Genomic DNA, 25,587 nt, shown 5'->3' on the forward strand with positions numbered 1-25,587 from the left:
GAAACGACTGGATATTATTTGGGCCACGAGTATCTCCTGTCCGATGCACTATTCCTTCTTTACTGCATCCCTCGCTCCCTCACATTGACTAATTAACACAGAAACTGTGTCGCTATGAAATACTATGGGTTCTATGCATCTCCTTCAAAATTGAGTAACGTTTCTATGGAAACGACTGGATATTCTTTTGGGCCACGAGTTTCTCCTGTCCGATGCACTATTCCTCCTTTAACGCATCCCTCGCTCCCTCACATTGACGAATTGACACAGAAATTGCGTCGCTATGAGATACTATGGGTTCTATGACATCTCCTTCTAAATTGAGTAACGTTTCTATGGAAACGACTGGATATTCTTTTCGGCCACGAGTTTCTCCTGTCCGATGCACTATTCCATCTTTAACGCATCCCTCGCTCCTTCACATTGACGAATTAACACAGAAATTGCGTCGCTATTAAATACTATGGGTTCTATGCATCTGTTTCTAAATTGAGTAACGTCTCTATGGAAACGACTGGATATTCTTTTGGGCCACGAGTTTCTCCTGTCCGATGCACTATTCCTTCCTTACTGCATCCCTCGCTCCCTCACATTGACTTATTAACACAGAGATTGTGTCGCTATGAAATAATATGGGTTCTATGTATCTCCGTCTAAATTGAGTAACGTTTCTATGGAAATGACTGGATATTCTTTTGGGCCATGAGTTTCTCCTGTCCGATGCACTATTCCTTCTTTACCGCATCCCTCGCTCCCTCACATTGACGAATTAACACAGAAATTGCGTCGCTATGATATACTATGGGTTCTATTCATCTCCTTCTAAATTGAGTAGCGTTTCTATGGAGACGACTGGAAATTCTTTTGGGCCACGAGTTTCTCCTGTCCGATGCACTATTCCTTCTTTACTGCATCCCTCGCTCCCTCACATTGAGTAATTAACAAAGAAATTGTGTCGCTATGAAATACTATGGGTTCAATGCATCTCCTTCTAAATTGAGTAACGTTTCTATGGAAACGACTGGATATTCTTTTGGGCCACGAGTTTCTCCTGTCCGATGCACTATTCCTCCTTTAACGCATCCCCCGCTAACTCACATTGCCCAATTAACACAGAAATTGCGTCGCTATGAAATACTTTGGGTTCTATGACATATTCTTCTAAATTGAGTAACGTTTCTATGGAAACGACTGGATATTCTTTTGGGCCACGAGTTTCTCCTGTCCGATGCACTATTCCTCCTTTACTGCATCCCTCGCTCCCTCACATTGACTAATTAACACAGAAATTGTGTCGCTATTAAATAGTATGGGTTCTATGCATCTCCTTCTAAATTGAGTAACGTTTCTATGGAAACGACTGGATATTCTTTTGGGAAACGAGATTCTCCTGTCCGATGCACTATTCCTCATTTAACGCATCCCTCGCTCCCTCACATTGAAGAATTAACACAGAAATTGCGTCGCTGTGAGATACTATGGGTTCTATGTTATCTCCTTCTAGATTCAGTAACGTTTCTATGGAAACCACAGGATATTCTTTTGGGCGACGAGTTTCTCCTGTCGGATGCACTATTCCATCTTAAACGCATCCCTCGCTCCCTCACATTGACGAATTAACACAGAAATTGCGTCGCTATGAAATACTATGGGTTCTATGCATCTCCTTCTAAATTGAGTAACGTTTCTATGGAAACGACTGGAAATTCTTTTGGGCCACGAGTTTCTCCTGTCCGATGCACTATTCCTTCTTTACTGCATCCCTAGTTCCCTCACATTGACTAATTAACACAGAAATTGTGTCGCTATGAAATACTATGGGTTCAATGCATCTCCTTCTAAATTGAGTAACGTTTCTATGGAAACGACTGGATATTCTTTTGGGCCACGAGTTTCTCCTGTTCGATGCACTATTCCTCCTTTAACGCATTCCCCGCTCCCTCTTATTGCCGAATTAACACAGAAATTGCGTCGCTATGAAATACTTTGGGTTCTATGACAACTTCTTCTAAATTGAGTAACGTTTCTATGGAAACGACTGGATATTCTTTTGGGCCACGAGTTTCTCCTGTCCGATGCACTATTCCTTCTTTACTGCATAACTCGCTCTCTCACATTGACTAATTAACACAGAAATAGTGTCGCTATGAAATACTCTGGGTTCTATGCATCTCCTTCTAAATTGAGTAACGTTTCTAAGGAAACGACTGGATATTCTTTTGGGCCACGAGTTTCTCCTGTCCAAATCACTATTCCTTCTTTACTGCATCCCTTGCACCCTTACATTGACTAATTAACACAGAAATTGTGTCGCTATGAAATACTATGGGTTCTATGCATCTCCTTCTAAACTGAGTAACGTTTCTATGGAAACGACTGGTAATTCTTTTGGGCCACGAGTTTCTCCTGTCCGATGCACTATTCCTCCTTTAACGCATCCCTCGCTTCCTCACATTAACGATTTAAAACAGAAATTGCGTCGCTATGAAATACTATGGGTTCTATGCATCTCCTTGTACATTGAGTAACGTTTCTATGGAAACGACTGGATATTCTTTTGGGCCACGAGTTTCTCCTGTCCGATGCACTATTCCTCCTTTAACGCATCCCTCGCTCCCTCACATTGACGAATTAACAGAGAAATTGCGTCGCTATGAGATACTATGGGTTCTATGACATCTCCTTCTAGATTGAGTAACGTTTCTATGGAAACGACTGGATATTCTTTTGGGTCACGAGTTTCTCCTGTCCGATTCACTATTCCTTCTTTACTGCATCCCTCGCTCCCTCACATTGACTAATTAACACCGAAATTGTGTCGCTATGAAATACTATGGGTTCTATGCAACTCCTTCTAAATTGAGTAACGTTTCTATGGAAACGACTGGATATTCTTTTGGGCCACGAGTTTCTCCTGTCCGATGCACCATTCCTTCTTTGACGCATCCCACGCTCCCTCACATTGACGAATTAAAACAGAAATTGCGTCGTTATGAAATACTATGGGTTCTATGCATCTCCTTCTACACTGAGTAACGTTTCTATGGAAACGACTGGATATCCTTTTGGGCCACGAGTTTCTCCTGTCCGATGCACTATTCCTCCTTTAACGCATCGCTCGCTCACTCACATTGAGGAATTAACACAGCAATTGCGTCGCTATGAAATACTATGTATTCTATGACATCTCTTTCTAAATTGAGTAACGTTTCTATGGAAACGACTGGATATTCTTTTGCGCCACGAGTTTCTCCTGTCCGATGCACTATTCCTTCTTTACTGCATCCCTCGCTCCCTCACATTGACGAATTAACACAGAAATTGCGTCGCTATTAAATACTATGGGTTCTATGCATCTGTTTCTAAATTGAGTAACGTCTCTATGGAAACGAGTGGATATTCTTTTGGGCCACGAGTTTCTCCTGTCCGATGCACTATTCCTTCCTTACTGCATCCCTCGCTCCCTCACATTGACTTATTAACACAGAGATTGTGTCGCTATGAAATAATATGGGTTCTATGTATCTCCTTCTAAATTGAGTAACGTTTCTATGGAAATGACTGGATATTCTTTTGGGCCATGAGTTTCTCCTGTCCGATGCACTATTCCTTCTTTACCGCATCCCTCGCTCCCTCACATTGACGAATTAACACAGAAATTGCGTCGCTATGATATACTATGGGTTCTATTCATCTCCTTCTAAATTGAGTAGCGTTTCTATGGAGACGACTGGAAATTCTTTTGGGCCACGAGTTTCTCCTGTCCGATGCACTATTCCTTCTTTACTGCATCCCGCATCCCTCGCTCCCTCACATTGAGTAATTAACACAGAAATTGTGTCGCTATGAAATACTATGGTTCAATGCATCTCCTTCTAAATTGAGTAACGTTTCTATGGAAACGACTGGATATTCTTTTGGGCCACGAGTTTCTCCTGTCCGATGCACTATTCCTCCTTTAACGCATCCCCCGCTAACTCACATTGCCCAATTAACACAGAAATTGCGTCGCTATGAAATACTTTGGGTTCTATGACATATTCTTCTAAATTGAGTAACGTTTCTATGGAAACCGACTGGATATTTTTTGGGCCCACAAGTTTCTCCTGTCCGATGCACTATTCCTTCTTTACTGCATCCCTCGCTCCCTCACATTGACTAATTAACACAGAAATTGTGTCCGCTATTAAATAGTATGGGTTCTATGCATCTCCTTCTAAATTGAGTAACGTTTCTATGGAAACGACTGGATATTCTTTTGGGAAACGAGATTCTCCTGTCCGATGCACTATTCCTTCTTTAACGCATCCCTCGCTCCCTCACATTGACGAATTAACACAGAAATTGCGTCGCTATGAAATACTATTTGGTTCTATGCATCTCCTTCTGTATTGAGTAACGTTTCTATGGAAACGACTGGATATTCTTTTGGGTCACGAGTTTCTCCTGTCCGATTCACTATTCCTTCTTTACTGCATCCCTCGCTCCCTCACATTGACTAATTAACACCGGAAATTGTGCCGCTATGAAATACTATGGGTTCTATGCAACTCCCTTCTAAATAGAGTAACGTTTCTAAGGAAACGACTGGATATTCTTTTGGGCCACGAGTTTCTCCTGTCCGATGCACCATTCCTTCTTTGACGCATCCCACGCTCCCTCACATTGACGTATTAAAACAGAAATTGCGTCGCTATGAAATACTATGGGGTTCTATGCATCTCCTACTGAATTGAGTAACGTTACTATGGAAAAGACTGGATATTCCTTTAAGCCACGAGTTTCTCCTGTCCGATGCACTATTCCTTCTTTAACGCATCCCTCGCTCCCTCACATTGAAGAATTAACACAGAAATTGCGTCGCTATGAAATATTATGGGTTCAAAGCATCTCCTTCTAAATTGAGTTACGTTTCTATGGAAACGACTGGATATTCTTTTGGGCCACGAGATTCTCCTGTCCGATGCACTATTCCCTCTTTAACGAATCCCTCGCTCCCTCACATTGACTTATTAACACAGAGATTGTGTCGCTATGAAATAGGATGGGTTCTATGCATCTCCTTCTAAATTGAGTAACGTTTCTATGGAAACGACTGGATATTCTTTTGGGCCACGAGTTTCTCCTGTCCGATGCACAATTCCTCCTTCAACGCATCCCTCGCTCACTCACATTGAGGAATTAACACAGCAATTGCGTCGCTATGAAATACTATGTATTCTATGACATCTCCTTCTAAATTGAGTAACGTTTCTACGGAAACGACTGGATATTATTTGGGGCAACGAGTTTCTCCTGTCCGATGCACTATTCCTCCTTTACTGCATCCCTCGCTCCCTAACATTGACTAATTAACACATAAATTGTGTCGCTATGAAATACTATGGGTTCTATGCATCTCCTTCTAAATTGAGTAACGTTTCTATGGAAACGACTGGATATTCTTTTGGGCCACGAGTTTCTCCTGTCCGATGCACTATTCCTCCTTTAACGCATCCCTCGCTCCCTCACATTGAAGAATTAACACAGAAATTGCGTCGCTGTGAGATACTATGAGGTTCTATGTTATCTCCTTCTAGATTGAGTAACGTTTCTATGGAAACCACAGGATATTCTTTTGGGCGACGAGTTTCTCCTGTCGGATGCACTATTCCATCTTAAACGCTTCCCTCGCTCCCTCACATTGACGAATTAACACAGAAATTGCGTCGCTATGAAATACTATGGGTTCTATGCATCTCCTTCTAAATTGAGTAACGTTTCTATGGAAACGACTGGAAATTCTTTTGGGCCACGAGTTTCTCCTGTCCGATGCACTATTCCTTCTTTACTGCATCCCTCGTTCCCTCACATTGACTAATTAACACAGAAATTGTGTCGCTATGAAATACTATGGGGTTCAATGCATCTCCTTCTAAATTGAGTAACGTTTCTATGGAAACGACTGGATATTCTTTTGGGCCACGAGTTTCTCCTGTTCGATGCACTATTCCTCCTTTAACGCATTCCCCGCTCCCTCTTATTGCCGAATTAACACAGAAATTGCGTCGCTATGAAATACTTTGGGTTCTATGACAACTTCTTCTAAATTGAGTAACGTTTCTATGGAAACGACTGGATATTCTTTTGGGCCACGAGTTTCTCCTGTCCGATGCACTATTCCTTCTTTACTGCATAACTCGCTCTCTCACATTGACTAATTAACACAGAAATAGTGTCGCTATGAAATACTGTGGGTTCTATGCATCTCCTTCTAAATTGAGTAACGTTTCTAAGGAAACGACTGGATATTCTTTTGGGCCACGAGTTTCTCCTGTCCAAATCACTATTCCTTCTTTACTGCATCCCTTGCACCCCTTACATTGACTAATTAACACAGAAATTGTGTCGCTATGAAATACTATGGGTTCTATGCATCTCCTTCTAAACTGAGTAACGTTTCTATGGAAACGACTGGTAATTCTTTTGGGCCACGAGTTTTCTCCTGTCCGATGCACTATTCCTCCTTTAACGCATCCCTCGCTTCCTCACATTAACGATTTAAAACAGAAATTGCGTCGCTATGAAATACTATCTGTTCTATGCATCTCCTTGTACATTGAGTAACGTTTCTATGGAAACGACTGGATATTCTTTTGGGCCACGAGTTTCTCCTGTCCGATGCACTATTCCTCCTTTAACGCATCCCTCGCTCCCTCACATTGACGAATTAACAGAGAAATTGCGTCGCTATGAGATACTATGGGTTCTATGACATCTCCTTCTAGATTGAGTAACGTTTCTATGGAAACGACTGGATATTCTTTTGGGTCACGAGTTTCTCCTGTCCGATTCACTATTCCTTCTTTACTGCATCCCTCGCTCCCTCACATTGACTAATTAACACCGAAATTGTGTCGCTATGAAATACTATGGGTTCTATGCATCTCCTTCTAAATTGAGTAACGTTTCTATGGAAACGACTGGATATTCTTTTGGGCCACGAGTTTCTCCTGTCCGATGCACTATTCCTCCTTTAACGCATCCCTCGCTCCCTCACATTGAAGAATTAACACAGAAATTGCGTCGCTGTGAGATACTATGGGTTCTATGTTATCTCCTTCTAGATTGAGTAACGTTTCTATGGAAACCACAGGATATTCTTTTGGGCGACGAGTTTCTCCTGTCGGATGCACTATTCCATCTTAAACGCTTCCCTCGCTCCCTCACATTGACGAATTAACACAGAAATTGCGTCGCTATGAAATACTATGGGTTCTATGCATCTCCTTCTAAATTGAGTAACGTTTCTATGGAAACGACTGGAAATTCTTTTGGGCCACGAGTTTCTCCTGTCCGATGCACTATTCCTTCTTTACTGCATCCCTCGTTCCCTCACATTGACTAATTAACACAGAAATTGTGTCGCTATGAAATACTATGGGTTCAATGCATCTCCTTCTAAATTGAGTAACGTTTCTATGGAAACGACTGGATATTCTTTTGGGCCACGAGTTTCTCCTGTTCGATGCACTATTCCTCCTTTAACGCATTCCCCGCTCCCTCTTATTGCCGAATTAACACAGAAATTGCGTCGCTATGAAATACTTTGGGTTCTATGACAACTTCTTCTAAATTGAGTAACGTTTCTATGGAAACGACTGGATATTCTTTTGGGCCACGAGTTTCTCCTGTCCGATGCACTATTCCTTCTTTACTGCATAACTCGCTCTCTCACATTGACTAATTAACACAGAAATAGTGTCGCTATGAAATACTGTGGGTTCTATGCATCTCCTTCTAAATTGAGTAACGTTTCTAAGGAAACGACTGGATATTCTTTTGGGCCACGAGTTTCTCCTGTCCAAATCACTATTCCTTCTTTACTGCATCCCTTGCACCCTTACATTGACTAATTAACACAGAAATTGTGTCGCTATGAAATACTATGGGTTCTATGCATCTCCTTCTAAACTGAGTAACGTTTCTATGGAAACGACTGGTAATTCTTTTGGGCCACGAGTTTCTCCTGTCCGATGCACTATTCCTCCTTTAACGCATCCCTCGCTTCCTCACATTAACGATTTAAAACAGAAATTGCGTCGCTATGAAATACTATCTGTTCTATGCATCTCCTTGTACATTGAGTAACGTTTCTATGGAAACGACTGGATATTCTTTTGGGCCACGAGTTTCTCCTGTCCGATGCACTATTCCTCCTTTAACGCATCCCTCGCTCCCTCACATTGACGAATTAACAGAGAAATTGCGTCGCTATGAGATACTATGGGTTCTATGACATCTCCTTCTAGATTGAGTAACGTTTCTATGGAAACGACTGGATATTCTTTTGGGTCACGAGTTTCTCCTGTCCGATTCACTATTCCTTCTTTACTGCATCCCTCGCTCCCTCACATTGACTAATTAACACCGAAATTGTGTCGCTATGAAATACTATGGGTTCTATGCAACTCCTTCTAAATTGAGTAACGTTTCTATGGAAACGACTGGATATTCTTTTGGGCCACGAGTTTCTCCTGTCCGATGCACCATTCCTTCTTTGACGCATCCCACGCTCCCTCACATTGACGAATTAAAACAGAAATTGCGTCGTTATGAAATACTATGGGTTCTATGCATCTCCTTCTACACTGAGTAACGTTTCTATGGAAACGACTGGATATCCTTTTGGGCCACGAGTTTCTCCTGTCCGATGCACTATTCCTCCTTTAACGCATCGCTCGCTCACTCACATTGAGGAATTAACACAGCAATTGCGTCGCTATGAAATACTATGTATTCTATGACATCTCTTTCTAAATTGAGTAACGTTTCTATGGAAACGACTGGATATTCTTTTGCGCCACGAGTTTCTCCTGTCCGATGCACTATTCCTTCTTTACTGCATCCCTCGCTCCCTCACATTGACTAATTAAAAAAGAAACTGTTTCGCTATGAAATACTATGGGTTCTATGCATCTCCTACTGAATTGAGTAACGTTTCTATGGAAAAGACTGGATATTCTTTTAAGCCACGAGTTTCTCCTGTCCGATGCGCTATTCCTTCTTTAACGCATCCCTCGCTCCCTCACATTGAAGAATTAGCACAGAAATTGCGTCGCTATGAAATATTATGGTTTCGATGCATCTCCTTCTAAATTGAGTAACGTTTCTATGGAAACGACTGGATATTCCTTTGGGCCACGAGATTCTCCTGTCCGATGCACTATTCCCTCTTTAACGCATCCCTCGCTCCCTCACATTGACTTATTAACACAGAGATTGTATCGCTATGAAATACTATGGGTTCTATGCATCTCCTTCTAAATTGAGTAACGTTTCTATGGAAACGACTGGATATTCTTTTGGGCCACGAGTTTCTCCTGTCCGATGCACTATTCCTCCTTTAACGCATCCCGCGCTCACCCACATTGAGGAATTAACACAGCAATTGCGTCGCTATGAAATACTATGTATTCTATGACATCTCCTTCTAAATTGAGTAACGTTTCTACGGAAACGACTGGATATTATTTGGGCCACGAGTTTCTCCTGTCCGATGCACAATTCCTTCTTTACTGCATCCCTCGCTCCCTCACATTGACTAATTAACACAGAAATTGTGTCGCTATGAAATACTATGGGTTCTATGCATCTCCTTATAAATTGAGTAACGTTTCTATGGAGACGACTGGATATTCTTTTGGGCCACGAGTTTCTCCTGTCCGATGCACTATTCCTTCTTTACCGCATCCCTCGCTCCCTCACATTGATGAATTAACACAGAAATTGCGTCGCTATGATATACTATGGGTTCTATGCATCTCCTTCCAAATTGAGTAGCGTTTCTATGGAAACGACTGGATATCCTTTTGGGACACGAGTTTCTCCTGTCCGATGCACTATTCCGTCTTTAACGCATCCCTCGCTTCCTCACATTAACGATTTAAAACAGAAAGTGCGTCGCTATGAAATACTATGGTTTCTATGCATCTCCTTGTACATTGAGTAACGTTTCTATGGAAACGACTGGTAATTCTTTTGGGCAACGAGTTACTCCTGTCCGATGCACTATTCCTCCTTTAACGCATCCCTCGCTCCCTCACATTGACGATTTAACACAGAAATTGCGTCGCTATGAGATACTATGGGTTCTATGTTATCTCTTTCTAGATTGAGTAACATTGCTATGGAAACGACTGGATATTCTTTTGGGCGACGAGTTTCTCCTGTCGGATGCACTATTCCATCTTAAACGCATCCCTCGCTCCCTCACATTGACGAATTAACACAGAAATTGCGTCGCTATGAAATACTATGGGTTCTATGCATCTCCTTCTAAATTGAGTAACGTTTCTATGGAAACGACTGGAAATTCTTTTGGGCCACGAGATTCTCCTGTCCGATGCAATATTCCTTCTTTACTGCATCCCTCGCTCCCTCACATTGACTAATTAACACAGAAATTGTGTCGCTATGAAATACTATAGGTTCAATGCATCACCTTCTAAATTGAGTAACGTTTCTATGGAAACGACTGGATATTCTTTTGGGCCACGAGTTTCTCCTGTCCGATGCACTATTCCTCCTTTAACGCATCCCACGCTCCCTCACATTGACGAATTAAAACAGAATTTTCGTCGCTATGAAATATTATGGGTTCTATGCATCTCCTTCTACAGTGAGTAACGTTTCTATGGAAACGACTGGATATTCTTTTGGGCCACGAGTTTCTCCTGTCCGATGCACTATTCCTCCTTTAACTCATCCCTCGCTCACTCACATTAAGGAATTAACACAGCAATTGCGTTAGTATGAAATACTATGTATTCTATGACATCTCCTTCTAAATTGAGTAACGTTTCTATGGAAACGACTGGATATTCTTTTGCGCCACGAGTTTCTCCTGTCCGATGCACTATTCCTTCTTTACTGCATCCATCGCTCCCTCACATTGACTAATTAACACAGAAATTGTTTCGCTACGAATTACTATGTGTTCTGTGCATCTCCTACTGAATTGAGTAACGTTTCTATGGAAAAGACTGGATATTCTTTTAAGCCACGAGTTTCTCCTGTCCGATGCACTATTCCTTCTTTAACGCATCCCTCGCTCCCTCACATTAACGAATTAACACAGAAATTGCGTCGCTATGAAATATTATGGGTTCTATGCATCTCCTTCTAAATTGAGTAACGTTTCTATGGAAACGACTGGATATTCTTTTGGGCCACGAGATTCTCCTGTCCGATGCACTATTCCTTCTTTAACGCATCCCTCGCTCCCTCACATTGACTTATTAACACAGAGATTGTGTCGCTATGAAATACTATGGGTTCTATGCATCTCCTTCTAAATTGAGTAACGTTTCTATGGAAACGACTGGATATTCTTTTGGGCCACGAGTTTCTCCTGTCCGATGCACTATTCCTTCTTTACCGCATCCCTCGCTCCCTCACATTGACGAATTAATACAGAAATTGCGTCGCTATGATATACTATGGGTTCTATGCATCTCCTTCCAAATTGAGTAACGTTCCTATGGAAACGACTGGATATACTTTTGGGACACGAGTTTCTCCTGTCCGATGCACTATTCCGTCTTTAACGCATCCCTCGCTTCCTCACATTAACGATTTAAAACAGAAATTGCGTCGCTATGAAATACTATGGGTTCTATGCATCTCCTTGTACATTGAGTAACGTTTCTATGGAAACGACTGGTAATTCTTTTGGGCCACGAGTTTCTCCTGTCGGATGCACTATTCCATCTTAAACGCATCCCTCGCTCCCTCACATTGACGAATTAACACCGAAATTGCGTCGCTATGAAATACTATGGGTTCTATGCATCTCCTTCTAAATTGAGTAACGTTTCTATGGAAACGACTGGAAATTCTTTTGGGCCACGAGTTTCTCCTGTCCGATGCACAATTCCTTCTTTACTGCATCCCTCGCTCTCTCACATTGACTAATTAACACAGAAATTTTGTCGATATGAAATACTATGGGTTCAATGCATCTCCTTCTAAATAGAGTAACGTTTCTATGGAAACGACTGGATATTCTTTTGGGCCACGAGTTTCTCCTGTCCGATGCACTATTCCTTCTTTACTGCATAACTCGCTCTCTCACATTGACTAATTAACACAGAAATAGTGTCGCTATGAAATACTCTGGGTTCTATGCATCTCCTTCTAAATTGAGTAACGTTTCTAAGGAAACGACTGGATATTCTTTTGGGCCACGAGTTTCTCCTGTCCAAATCACTATTCCTTCTTTACTGCAAACCTTGCTCCCTTACATTGACTAATTAACACAGAAATTGTGTCGCTATGAAATACAATGGTTCTATGCATCTCCTTCTAAATTGAGTAACGTTTCTATTGAAACGACTGGATATTCTTTTGGGCCACGAGTTTCTCCTGTCCGATGCACTATTCCTTCTTTACTGCATCCCTCGCTCCCTCACATTGACTAATTAACACAGAGATTGTGTCGCTATAAAATACTATGGGTTGTATGCATCTCCTTCTAAATTGAGGAACGTTTCTATGGAAACGACTGGATATTCTTTTGGGCCACGGGTTTCTCCTGTCCGATGCACTATTCCTCCTTTAACGCATCCCTCGCTCCCTCACATTGACTAATTAATACAGAAATTGTGTCGCTATGAAATACTATGGGTTCTATGCATCTCCTACTAAATTGAGTAACGTTTCTATGGAAACGACTGGATATTCTTTTGGGCCACGAGTTTCTCCTGTCCGATGCACTATTTCTTCTTTAACGCATCCCTCGCTCCCTCTCACTGACGAATTAACACAGAAATTGCGTCGCTATGAAATACTATGGGTTCTATGCATCTCCTTCTAAATTGAGTAACGTTTCCATTAAAACGACTGGATATTCTTTTGGGCCACGAGTTTCTCCTGTCCGATGCACTATTCCTTCTTTAACGCATCCCTCGCTCCTTCACATTGACGAATTAAAACAGAAATTGTGTCGCTATGAAATACTATGCCTTCAATGCATCTCCTTCCAAATTGAGTAACGTCTCTATGGAAACGACTGGATATTCTTTTGGGCCACGATTTTCTCCTCTCCGATGCACTATTCCTCCTTTAACGCATCCCTCGCCCCTCAAATTGACGAATTAACACAGAAATTGCGTCGCTATGAAATACTATGGGTTCTATGACATCTTCTTCAAAATTGAGTAACGTTTCTATGGAAACGACTGGATATTCTTTTGGGCCACGTGTTTCTCCTGTCCGATGCACTATTCCTTCTTTACTGCATCCCTCGCTCTCTCACATTGACTAATTAACACAGAAATTGTGTCGCTATGAAATACTCTGGGTTCTATGCATCTCCTTCTAAATTGAGTAACGTTTCTATGGAAACGACTGGATATTCTTTTGGGCCACGAGTTCCTCCTGTCCGAAGCACTATTCCTCCTTTAACGCATCCCTCGCTCCCTCACATTGTCGAATTAACCCAGAAATTGAGTCGCTATGAGATACTATGGGTCTATGTCATCTCCTTCTAAATTCAGTAATGTTTCTATATAAACGACTGGATATTATTTTGGGCCACGAGTTTCTCCTGTCCGATGCACTATTCCATCTTTAACGCATCCCTCGCTCCCTCACATTGACTAATTAACACAGAAATTGTGTCGCTATGAAATACTATGGGTTCAATGCATCTCCTTCTAAATTGAGTAACGTTTCTATGGAAACGACTGGATATTCTTTTGGGCCACGAGTTTCTCCTGTCCGATGCACTTTTCCTCCTTTAACGCATCCCCCACTCCCTCACATTGCCGAATTAACACAGAAATTGCGTCGCTATGAAATACTTTGGGTTCTATGACATCTTCTTCGAAATTGAGTAACGTTTCTATGGAAACGACTGGATATTCTTTTGGGCCACGAGTTTTCTCCTGTCCGATGCACCATTCCTTCTTTAACGCATCCCACGCTCCCTCACATTGACGAATTAAAACAGAAATTGCGTCGCTATGAAATACTATGGGTTCTATGCATCTCCTTCTACATTGAGTAACGTTTCTATGGAAACTACTGGATATTCTTTTGGGCCACGAGTTTCTCCTGTCCGATGCACTATTCCTCCTTTAACGCATCCCTCGCTCCCTCACATTGACGAATTGACACAGAACTTGCGTCGCTATGAAATACTATGGGTTCTATGACATCTTCTTCTAAATTGAGTAACGTTTCTATGGAAACGACTGGATATTCTTTTGGGCCACGAGTTTCTCCTGTCCGATGCACTATTCCTTCTTTACTGCATCCCTCGCTCTCTCACATTGACTAATTAACACAGAAATTGTGTCGCTATGAAATACTCTGGGTTCTATGCATCTCCTTCTAAATTGAGTAACGTTTCTATGGAATGGACTGGATATTCTTTTGGGCCACGAGTTCCTCCTGTCCGATGCACTATTCCATCTTTAACGCATCCCTCGCTCCCTCACATTGACGAATTAACCCAGAAATTGAGTCGCTATGAGATACTATGGGTCTATGTCATCTCCTTCTAAATTGAGTAATGTTTCTATATAAACGACTGGATATTATTTTGGGCCACGAGTTTCTCCTGTCCGATGCACTATTCCATCTTTAACGCATCCCTCGCTCCCTCACGTTGACTAATTAACACAGAAATTGTGTCGCTATGAAATACTATAGGTTCAATGCATCTCCTTCTAAATTGAGTAACGTTTCTATGGAAACGACTGGATATTCTTTTGGGCCACGATTTTCTCCTGTCCGATGCACTTTTCTTCCTTTAACGCATCCCCCGCTCCCTCACATTGCCGAATTAACACAGAAATTGCGTCGCTATGAAATACTTTGGGTTCTATGACATCTTCTTCTAAATTGAGTAACGTTTCTATGGAAACGACTGGATATTCTTTTGGGCTACGAGTTTCTCCTGTCCGATGCACCATTCCTTCTTTAACGCATCCCACGCTCCCTCACATTGACGAATTAAAACAGAAATTGCGTCGCTATGAAATACTATGGGTTCTATGCATCTCCTTCTACATTGAGTAACGTTTCTATGGAAACGACTGGATATTCTTTTGGGCCACGAGTTTCTCCTGTCCGATGCACTATTCCTCCTTTAACGCATCCCTCGCTCACTCACATTGAGGAAATAACACAGCAATTGCGTCGCTATGAAATACTATGTATTCTATGACATCTCCTTCTAAATTGAGTAACGTTTCCATGGAAACGACTGGATATTCTTTTGCGCCACGAGTTTCTCCTGTCCGATGCTCTGTTCCTTCTTTACTGCATCCCTCGCTCCCTCACATTGACTAATTAACACAGAAATTGTTTCGCTATGAAATACTATGGGTTCTATGCATCTCCTACTGAATTGAGTAACGTTTCTATGGAAAAGACTGGATATTCTTTTAAGCATTGAGTTTCTCCTGTCCGATGCACTATTCCTTCTTTAACGCATCCCTCGCTCCCTCACATTGACGAATTAACACAGAAATTGCGTCGCTATTATATATTATGGGTTCTATGCATCTCCTTCTAAATTGAGTAACGTTTCTATGGAAACGACTGGATATTCTTTTGGGCCACGAGATTCTCCTGTCCGATGCACTATTCCTTCTTTAACGCATCCCTAGCTCCCTCACATTGACTTATTAACACAGAGATTGTGTCGCTATGAAATATTATGGGTTCTATGCAACTCCTTCTAAATTGAGTAACGTTTCTATGGAAACGACTGGATATTCTTTTGGGCCACGAGTTTCTCCTGTCCGATGCACTATTCCTCCTTTAACCCATCCCTCGCTCACTCACATTCAGGAATTAACACAGCAATTGCGTCGCTATGAAATACTATGTATTCTATGACATCTCCTTCTAAATTGAGTAACGTTTCTACGGAAACGACTGGATATTATTTGGGCCACGAGTTTCTCCTGTCCGATGCACTATTACTTCTTTACTGCATCCCTCGCTCCCTCACATTGACGAATTAACACTGAAATTGCATCGCTATGATATACTATTTGTTCTATGCATCTCCTTCCAAATTGAGTAGCGTTTCTATGGAAACGACTGGATATACTTTTGGGACACAAGTTTCTCCTGTCCGATGCACTATTCCGTCTTTAACGCATCCCTCCCTCCCTCACATTAACGATTTAAAACAGAAATTGAGTCGCTATGAAATACTATGGGTTCTATGCATCTCCTTGTACATTGAGTAACGTTTCTATGGATACGACTGGTAATTCTTTTGGGCCACGAGTTTCTCCTGTCCGATGCACTATTCCTCCTTTAACGCATCCCTCGCTCCCTCACATTGACGAATTAACACAGAAATTGCGTCGCTATGAGATACTATGTGTTCTATGTTAACTCCTGCTAGATTGAGTAACGTTTCTACGGAAACGACTGGATATTCTTTTGGGCGACGAGTTTCTCCTGTCGGATGCACTATTCCATCTTGAACGCATCCCTCGCTCCCTCACATTGACGAATTAACACAGAAATTGCGTCGCTATGAAATACTATGGGTTCTATGCATCTCCTTCTAAATTGAGTAACGTTTCTATTAAAACGACTGGATATTCTTTTGGGCCACGAGTTTCTCCTGTCCGATGCACTATTCCTTCTTTAACGCATCCCTCGCTCCTTCACATTGACGAATTAAAACAGAAATTGTGTCGCTATGAAATACTATGCCTTCAATGCATCTCTTTCCAAATTGAGTAACGTCTCTATGGAAACGACTGGATATTCTTTTGGGCCACGATTTTCTCCTCTCCGATGCACTATTCCTCCTTTAACGCATCCCTCGCTCCCTCACATTGACGAATTAACACAGAAATTGCGTCGCTATGAAATACTATGGGTTCTATGACATCTTCTTCAAAATTGAGTAACGTTTCTATGGAAACGACTGGATATTCTTTTGGGCCACGAGTTTCTCCTGTCCGATGCACTATTCCTTCTTTACTGCATCCCTCGCTCTCTCACATTGACTAATTAACACAGAAATTGTGTCGCTATGAAATACTCTGGGTTCTATGCATCTCCTTCTAAATTGAGTAACGTTTCTATGGAAACGACTGGATATTCTTTTGGGCCACGAGTTCCTCCTGTCCGAAGCACTATTCCTCCTTTAACGCATCCCTCGCTCCCTCACATTGACGAATTAACCCAGATAATGAGTCGCTATGAGATACTATGGGTCTATGTCATCTCCTTCTAAATTCAGTAATGTTTCTATATAAACGACTGGATATTATTTTGGGCCACGAGTTTCTCCTGTCCGATGCACTATTCCATCTTTAACGCATCCCTCGCTCCCTCACATTGACTAATTAACACAGAAATTGTGTCGCTATGAAATACTATGGGTTCAATGCATCTCCTTCTAAATTGAGTAACGTTTCTATGGAAACGACTGGATATTCTTTTGGGCCACGAGTTTCTCCTGTCCGATGCACTTTTCCTCCTTTAACGCATCCCCCACTCCCTCACATTGCCGAATTAACACAGAAATTACGTCGCTATGAAATACTTTGGGTTCTATGACATCTCCTTCGAAATTGAGTAACGTTTCTATGGAAACGACTGGATATTCTTTTGGGCCACGAGTTTCTCCTGTCCGATGCACCATTCCTTCTTTAACGCATCCCACGCTCCCTCACATTGACGAATTAAAACAGAAATTGCGTCGCTATGAAATACTATGGGTTCTATGCATCTCCTTCTACATTGAGTAACGTTTCTATGGAAACGACTGGATATTCTTTTGGGCCACGAGTTTCTCCTGTCCGATGCACTATTCCTCCTTTAACGCATCCCTCGCTCCCTCACATTGACGAATTAACACAGAAATTGCGTCGCTATGAAATACTATGGGTTCTATGACATCTTCTTCTAAATTGAGTAACGTTTCTATGGAAACGACTGGATATTCTTTTGGGCCACGAGTTTCTCCTGTCCGATGCACTATTCCTTCTTTACTGCATCCCTCGCTCTCTCACATTGACTAATTAACACAGAAATTGTGTCGCTATGAAATACTCTGGGTTCTATGCATCTCCTTCTAAATTGAGTAACGTTTCTATGGAATGGACTGGATATTCTTTTGGGCCACGAGTTCCTCCTGTCCGATGCACTATTCCATCTTTAACGCATCCCTCGCTCCCTCACATTGACGAATTAACCCAGAAATTGAGTCGCTATGAGATACTATGGGTCTATGTCATCTCCTTCTAAATTGAGTAATGTTTCTATATAAACGACTGGATATTATTTTGGGCCACGAGTTTCTCCTGTCCGATGCACTATTCCATCTTTAACGCATCCCTCGCTCCCTCACGTTGACTAATTAACACAGAAATTGTGTCGCTATGAAATACTATAGGTTCAATGCATCTCCTTCTAAATTGAGTAACGTTTCTATGGAAACGACTGGATATTCTTTTGGGCCACGATTTTCTCCTGTCCGATGCACTTTTCTTCCTTTAACGCATCCCCCGCTCCCTCACATTGCCGAATTAACACAGAAATTGCGTCGCTATGAAATACTTTGGGTTCTATGACATCTTCTTCTAAATTGAGTAACGTTTCTATGGAAACGACTGGATATTCTTTTGGGCTACGAGTTTCTCCTGTCCGATGCACCATTCCTTCTTTAACGCATCCCACGCTCCCTCACATTGACGAATTAAAACAGAAATTGCGTCGCTATGAAATACTATGGGTTCTATGCATCTCCTTCTACATTGAGTAACGTTTCTATGGAAATGACTGGATATTCTTTTGGGCCACGAGTTTCTCCTGTCCGATGCACTATTCCTCCTTTAACGCATCCCTCGCTCACTCACATTGAGGAAATAACACAGCAATTGCGTCGCTATGAAATACTATGTATTCTATGACATCTCCTTCTAAATTGAGTAACGTTTCCATGGAAACGACTGGATATTCTTTTGCGCCACGAGTTTCTCCTGTCCGATGCTCTGTTCCTTCTTTACTGCATCCCTCGCTCCCTCACATTGACTAATTAACACAGAAATTGTTTCGCTATGAAATACTATGGGTTCTATGCATCTCCTACTGAATTGAGTAACGTTTCTATGGAAAAGACTGGATATTCTTTTAAGCCTTGAGTTTCTCCTGTCCGATGCACTATTCCTTCTTTAACGCATCCCTCGCTCCCTCACATTGACGAATTAACACAGAAATTGCGTCGCTATTATATATTATGGGTTCTATGCATCTCCTTCTAAATTGAGTAACGTTTCTATGGAAACGACTGGATATTCTTTTGGGGACACGAGATTCTCCTGTCCGATGCACTATTCCTTCTTTAACGCATCCCTAGCTCCCTCACATTGACTTATTAACACAGAGATTGTGTCGCTATGAAATACTATGGGTTCTATGCAACTCCTTCTAAATTGAGTAACGTTTCTATGGAAACGACTGGATATTCTTTTGGGCCACGAGTTTCTCCTGTCCGATGCACTATTCCTCCTTTAACCCATCCCTCGCTCACTCACATTCAGGAATTAACACAGCAATTGCGTCGCTATGAAATACTATGTATTCTATGACATCTCCTTCTAAATTGAGTAACGTTTCTACGGAAACGACTGGATATTATTTGGGCCACGAGTTTCTCCTGTCCGATGCACTATTACTTCTTTACTGCATCCCTCGCTCCCTCACATTGACGAATTAACACTGAAATTGCATCGCTATGATATACTATTTGTTCTATGCATCTCCTTCCAAATTGAGTAGCGTTTCTATGGAAACGACTGGATATACTTTTGGGACACAAGTTTCTCCTGTCCGATGCACTATTCCGTCTTTAACGCATCCCTCCCTCCCTCACATTAACGATTTAAAACAGAAATTGAGTCGCTATGAAATACTATGGGTTCTATGCATCTCCTTGTACATTGAGTAACGTTTCTATGGATACGACTGGTAATTCTTTTGGGCCACGAGTTTCTCCTGTCCGATGCACTATTCCTCCTTTAACGCATCCCTCGCTCCCTCACATTGACGAATTAACACTGAAATTGCGTCGCTATGAGATACTATGTGTTCTATGTTAACTCCTGCTAGATTGAGTAACGTTTCTACGGAAACGACTGGATATTCTTTTGGGCGACGAGTTTCTCCTGTCGGATGCACTATTCCATCTTGAACGCATCCCTCGCTCCCTCACATTGACGAATTAACACAGAAATTGCGTCGCTATGAAATACTATGGGTTCTATGCATCTCCTTCTAAATTGAGTAACGTTTCTATTAAAACGACTGGATATTCTTTTGGGCCACGAGTTTCTCCTGTCCGATGCACTATTCCTTCTTTAACGCATCCCTCGCTCCTTCACAATGACGAATTAAAACAGAAATTGTGTCGCTATGAAATACTATGCCTTCAATGCATCTCTTTCCAAATTGAGTAACGTCTCTATGGAAACGACTGGATATTCTTTTGGGCCACGATTTTCTCCTCTCCGATGCACTATTCCTCCCTTAACGCATCCCTCGCTCCCTCACATTGACGAATTAACACAGAAATTGCGTCGCTATGAAATACTATGGGTTCTATGACATCTTCTTCAAAATTGAGTAACGTTTCTATGGAAACGACTGGATATTCTTTTGGGCCACGAGTTTCTCCTGTCCGATGCACTATTCCTTCTTTACTGCATCCCTCGCTCTCTCGCATTGACTAATTAACACAGAAATTGTGTCGCTATGAAATACTCTGGGTTCTATGCATCTCCTTCTAAATTGAGTAACGTTTCTATGGAAACGACTGGATATTCTTTTGGGCCACGAGTTCCTCCTGTCCGAAGCACTATTCCTCCTTTAACGCATCCCTCGCTCCCTCACATTGACGAATTAACCCAGATATTGAGTCGCTATGAGATACTATGGGTCTATGTCATCTCCTTCTAAATTCAGTAATGTTTCTATATAAACGACTGGATATTATTTTGGGCCACGAGTTTCTCCTGTCCGATGCACTATTCCATCTTTAACGCATCCCTCGCTCCCTCACATTGACTAATTAACACAGAAATTGTGTCGCTATGAAATACTATGGGTTCAATGCATCTCCTTCTAAATTGAGTAACGTTTCTATGGAAACGACTGGATATTCTTTTGGGCCACGAGTTTCTCCTGTCCGATGCACTTTTCCTCCTTTAACGCATCCCCCACTCCCTCACATTGCCGAATTAACACAGAAATTACGTCGCTATGAAATACTTTGGGTTCTATGACATCTTCTTCGAAATTGAGTAACGTTTCTATGGAAACGACTGGATATTCTTTTGGGCCACGAGTTTCTCCTGTCCGATGCACCATTCCTTCTTTAACGCATCCCACGCTCCCTCACATTGACGAATTAAAACAGAAATTGCGTCGCTATGAAATACTATGGGTTCTATGCATCTCCTTCTACATTGAGTAACGTTTCTATGGAAACGACTGGATATTCTTTTGGGCCACGAGTTTCTCCTGTCCGATGCACTATTCCTCCTTTAACGCATCCCTCGCTCCCTCACATTGACGAATTAACACAGAAATTGCGTCGCTATGAAATACTATGGGTTCTATGACATCTTCTTCTAAATTGAGTAACGTTTCTATGGAAACGACTGGATATTCTTTTGGGCCACGAGTTTCTCCTGTCCGATGCACTATTCCTTCTTTACTGCATCCCTCGCTCTCTCACATTGACTAATTAACACAGAAATTGTGTCGCTATGATATACTCTGGGTTCTATGCATCTCCTTCTAAATTGAGTAACGTTTCTATGGAAACGACTGGATATTCTTTTGGGCCACGAGATTCTCCTGTCCGATGCACTATTCCTTCTTTAACGCATCCCTAGCTCCCTCACATTGACTTATTAACACAGAGATTGTGTCGCTATGAAATACTATGGGTTCTATGCATCTCCTTCTAAATTGAGTAACGTTTCTATGGAAACGACTGGATATTCTTTTGGGCCACGAGTTTCTCCTGTCCGATGCACTATTCCTCCTTTAACCCATCCCTCGCTCACTCACATTGAGGAATTAACACAGCAATTGCGTCGCTATGAAATACTATGTATTCTATGACATCTCCTTCTAAATTGAGTAACGTTTCTACGGAAACGACTGGATATTATTTGGGCCACGAGTTTCTCCTGTCCGATGCACTATTACTTCTTTACTGCATCCCTCGCTCCCTCACATTGACGAATTAACACTGAAATTGCGTCGCTATGATATACTATTTGTTCTATGCATCTCCTTCCAAATTGAGTAGCGTTTCTATGGAAACGACTGGATATACTTTTGGGACACAAGTTTCTCCTGTCCGATGCACTATTCTGTCTTTAACGCATCCCTCCCTCCCTCACATTAACGATTTAAAACAGAAATTGAGTCGCTATGAAATACTATGGGTTCTATGCATCTCCTTGTACATTGAGTAACGTTTCTATGGATACGACTGGTAATTCTTTTGGGCCACGAGTTTCTCCTGTCCGATGCACCATTCCTCCTTTAACGCATCCCTCGCTCCCTCACATTGACGAATTAACACAGAAATTGCGTCGCTATGAGATACTATGTGTTCTATGTTAACTCCTGCTAGATTGAGAAACGTTTCTATGGAAACGACTGGATATTCTTTTGGGCGACGAGTTTCTCCTGTCGGATGCACTATTCCATCTTGAACGCATCCCTCGCTCCCTCACATTGACGAATTAACACAGAAATTGCGTCGCTATGAAATACTATGGGTTCTATGCATCTCCTTCTAAATTGAGTAACGTTTCTATTAAAACGACTGGATATTCTTTTGGGCCACGAGTTTCTCCTGTCCGATGCACTATTCCTTCTTTAACGCATCCCTCGCTCCTTCACAATGACGAATTAAAACAGAAATTGTGTCGCTATGAAATACTATGCCTTCAATGCATCTCTTTCCAAATTGAGTAACGTCTCTATGGAAACGACTGGATATTCTTTTGGGCCACGATTTTCTCCTCTCCGATGCACTATTCCTCCCTTAACGCATCCCTCGCTCCCTCACATTGACGAATTAACACAGAAATTGCGTCGCTATGAAATACTATGGGTTCTATGACATCTTCTTCAAAATTGAGTAACGTTTCTATGGAAACGACTGGATATTCTTTTGGGCCACGAGTTTCTCCTGTCCGATGCACTATTCCTTCTTTACTGCATCCCTCGCTCTCTCACATTGACTAATTAACACAGAAATTGTGTCGCTATGAAATACTCTGGGTTCTATGCATCTCCTTCTAAATTGAGTAACGTTTCTATGGAAACGACTGGATATTCTTTTGGGCCACGAGTTCCTCCTGTCCGAAGCACTATTCCTCCTTTAACGCATCCCTCGCTCCCTCACATTGACGAATTAACCCAGATATTGAGTCGCTATGAGATACTATGGGTCTATGTCATCTCCTTCTAAATTCAGTAATGTTTCTATATAAACGACTGGATATTATTTTGGGCCACGAGTTTCTCCTGTCCGATGCACTATTCCATCTTTAACGCATCCCTCGCTCCCTCACATTGACTAATTAACACAGAAATTGTGTCGCTATGAAATACTATGGGTTCAATGCATATCCTTCTAAATTGAGTAACGTTTCTATGGAAACGACTGGATATTCTGTTGGGCCACGAGTTTCTCCTGTCCGATGCACTTTTCCTCCTTTAACGCATCCCCCACTCCCTCACATTGCCGAATTAACACAGAAATTACGTCGCTATGAAATACTTTGGGTTCTATGACATCTTCTTCGAAATTGAGTAACGTTTCTATGGAAACGACTGGATATTCTTTTGGGCCACGAGTTTCTCCTGTCCGATGCACCATTCCTTCTTTAACGCATCCCACGCTCCCTCACATTGACGAATTAAAACAGAAATTGCGTCGCTATGAAATACTATGGGTTCTATGCATCTCCTTCTACATTGAGTAACGTTTCTATGGAAACGACTGGATATTCTTTTGGGCCACGAGTTTCTCCTGTCCGATGCACTATTCCTCCTTTAACGCATCCCTCGCTCCCTCACATTGACGAATTAACACAGAAATTGCGTCGCTATGAAATACTATGGGTTCTATGACATCTTCTTCTAAATTGAGTAACGTTTCTATGGAAACGACTGGATATTCTTTTGGGCCACGAGTTTCTCCTGTCCGATGCACTATTCCTTCTTTACTGCATCCCTCGCTCGCTCACATTGACTAATTAACACAGAAATTGTGTCGCTATGATATACTCTGGGTTCTATGCATCTCCTTCTAAATTGAGTAACGTTTCTATGGAAACGACTGGATATTCTTTTGGGCCACGAGATTCTCCTGTCCGATGCACTATTCCTTCTTTAACGCATCCCTAGCTCCCTCACATTGACTTATTAACACAGAGATTGTGTCGCTATGAAATACTATGGGTTCTATGCATCTCCATCTAAATTGAGTAACGTTTCTATGGAAACGACTGGATATTCTTTTGGGCCACGAGTTTCTCCTGTCCGATGCACTATTCCTCCTTTAACCCATCCCTCGCTCACTCACATTGAGGAATTAACACAGCAATTGCGTCGCTATGAAATACTATGTATTCTATGACATCTCCTTCTAAATTGAGTAACGTTTCTACGGAAACGACTGGATATTATTTGGGCCACGAGTTTCTCCTGTCCGATGCACTATTACTTCTTTACTGCATCCCTCGCTCCCTCACATTGACGAATTAACACTGAAATTGCGTCGCTATGATATACTATTTGTTCTATGCATCTCCTTCCAAATTGAGTAGCGTTTCTATGGAAACGACTGGATATACTTTTGGGACACAAGTTTCTCCTGTCCGATGCACTATTCCGTCTTTAACGCATCCCTCCCTCCCTCACATTAACGATTTAAAACAGAAATTGAGTCGCTATGAAATACTATGGGTTCTATGCATCTCCTTGTACATTGAGTAACGTTTCTATGGATACGACTGGTAATTCTTTTGGGCCACGAGTTTCTCCTGTCCGATGCACCATTCCTCCTTTAACGCATCCCTCGCTCCCTCACATTGACGAATTAACACAGAAATTGCGTCGCTATGAGATACTATGTGTTCTATGTTAACTCCTGCTAGATTGAGAAACGTTTCTATGGAAACGACTGGATATTCTTTTGGGCGACGAGTTTCTCCTGTCGGATGCACTATTCCATCTTGAACGCATCCCTCGCTCCCTCACATTGACGAATTAACACAGAAATTGCGTCGCTATGAAATACTATGGGTTCTATGCATCTCCTTCTAAATTGAGTAACGTTTCTATGGAAACGACTGGAAATTCTTTTGGGCCACGAGTTTCTCCTGTCCGATGCACTATTCTTTCTTTACTGCATCCCTCGCTCCCACAAATTGACTAATTAACACAGAAATTGTGTCGCTATGAAATACTATGGGTTCAATGCATCTCCTTCTAAATTGAGTAACGTTTCTATGGTAACGATTGGATATT

Source organism: Schistocerca piceifrons, chromosome 4 (genome assembly GCF_021461385.2).
Source record: "Schistocerca piceifrons isolate TAMUIC-IGC-003096 chromosome 4, iqSchPice1.1, whole genome shotgun sequence".
NCBI classification, from domain to species: Eukaryota; Metazoa; Arthropoda; class Insecta; order Orthoptera; family Acrididae; genus Schistocerca; species Schistocerca piceifrons.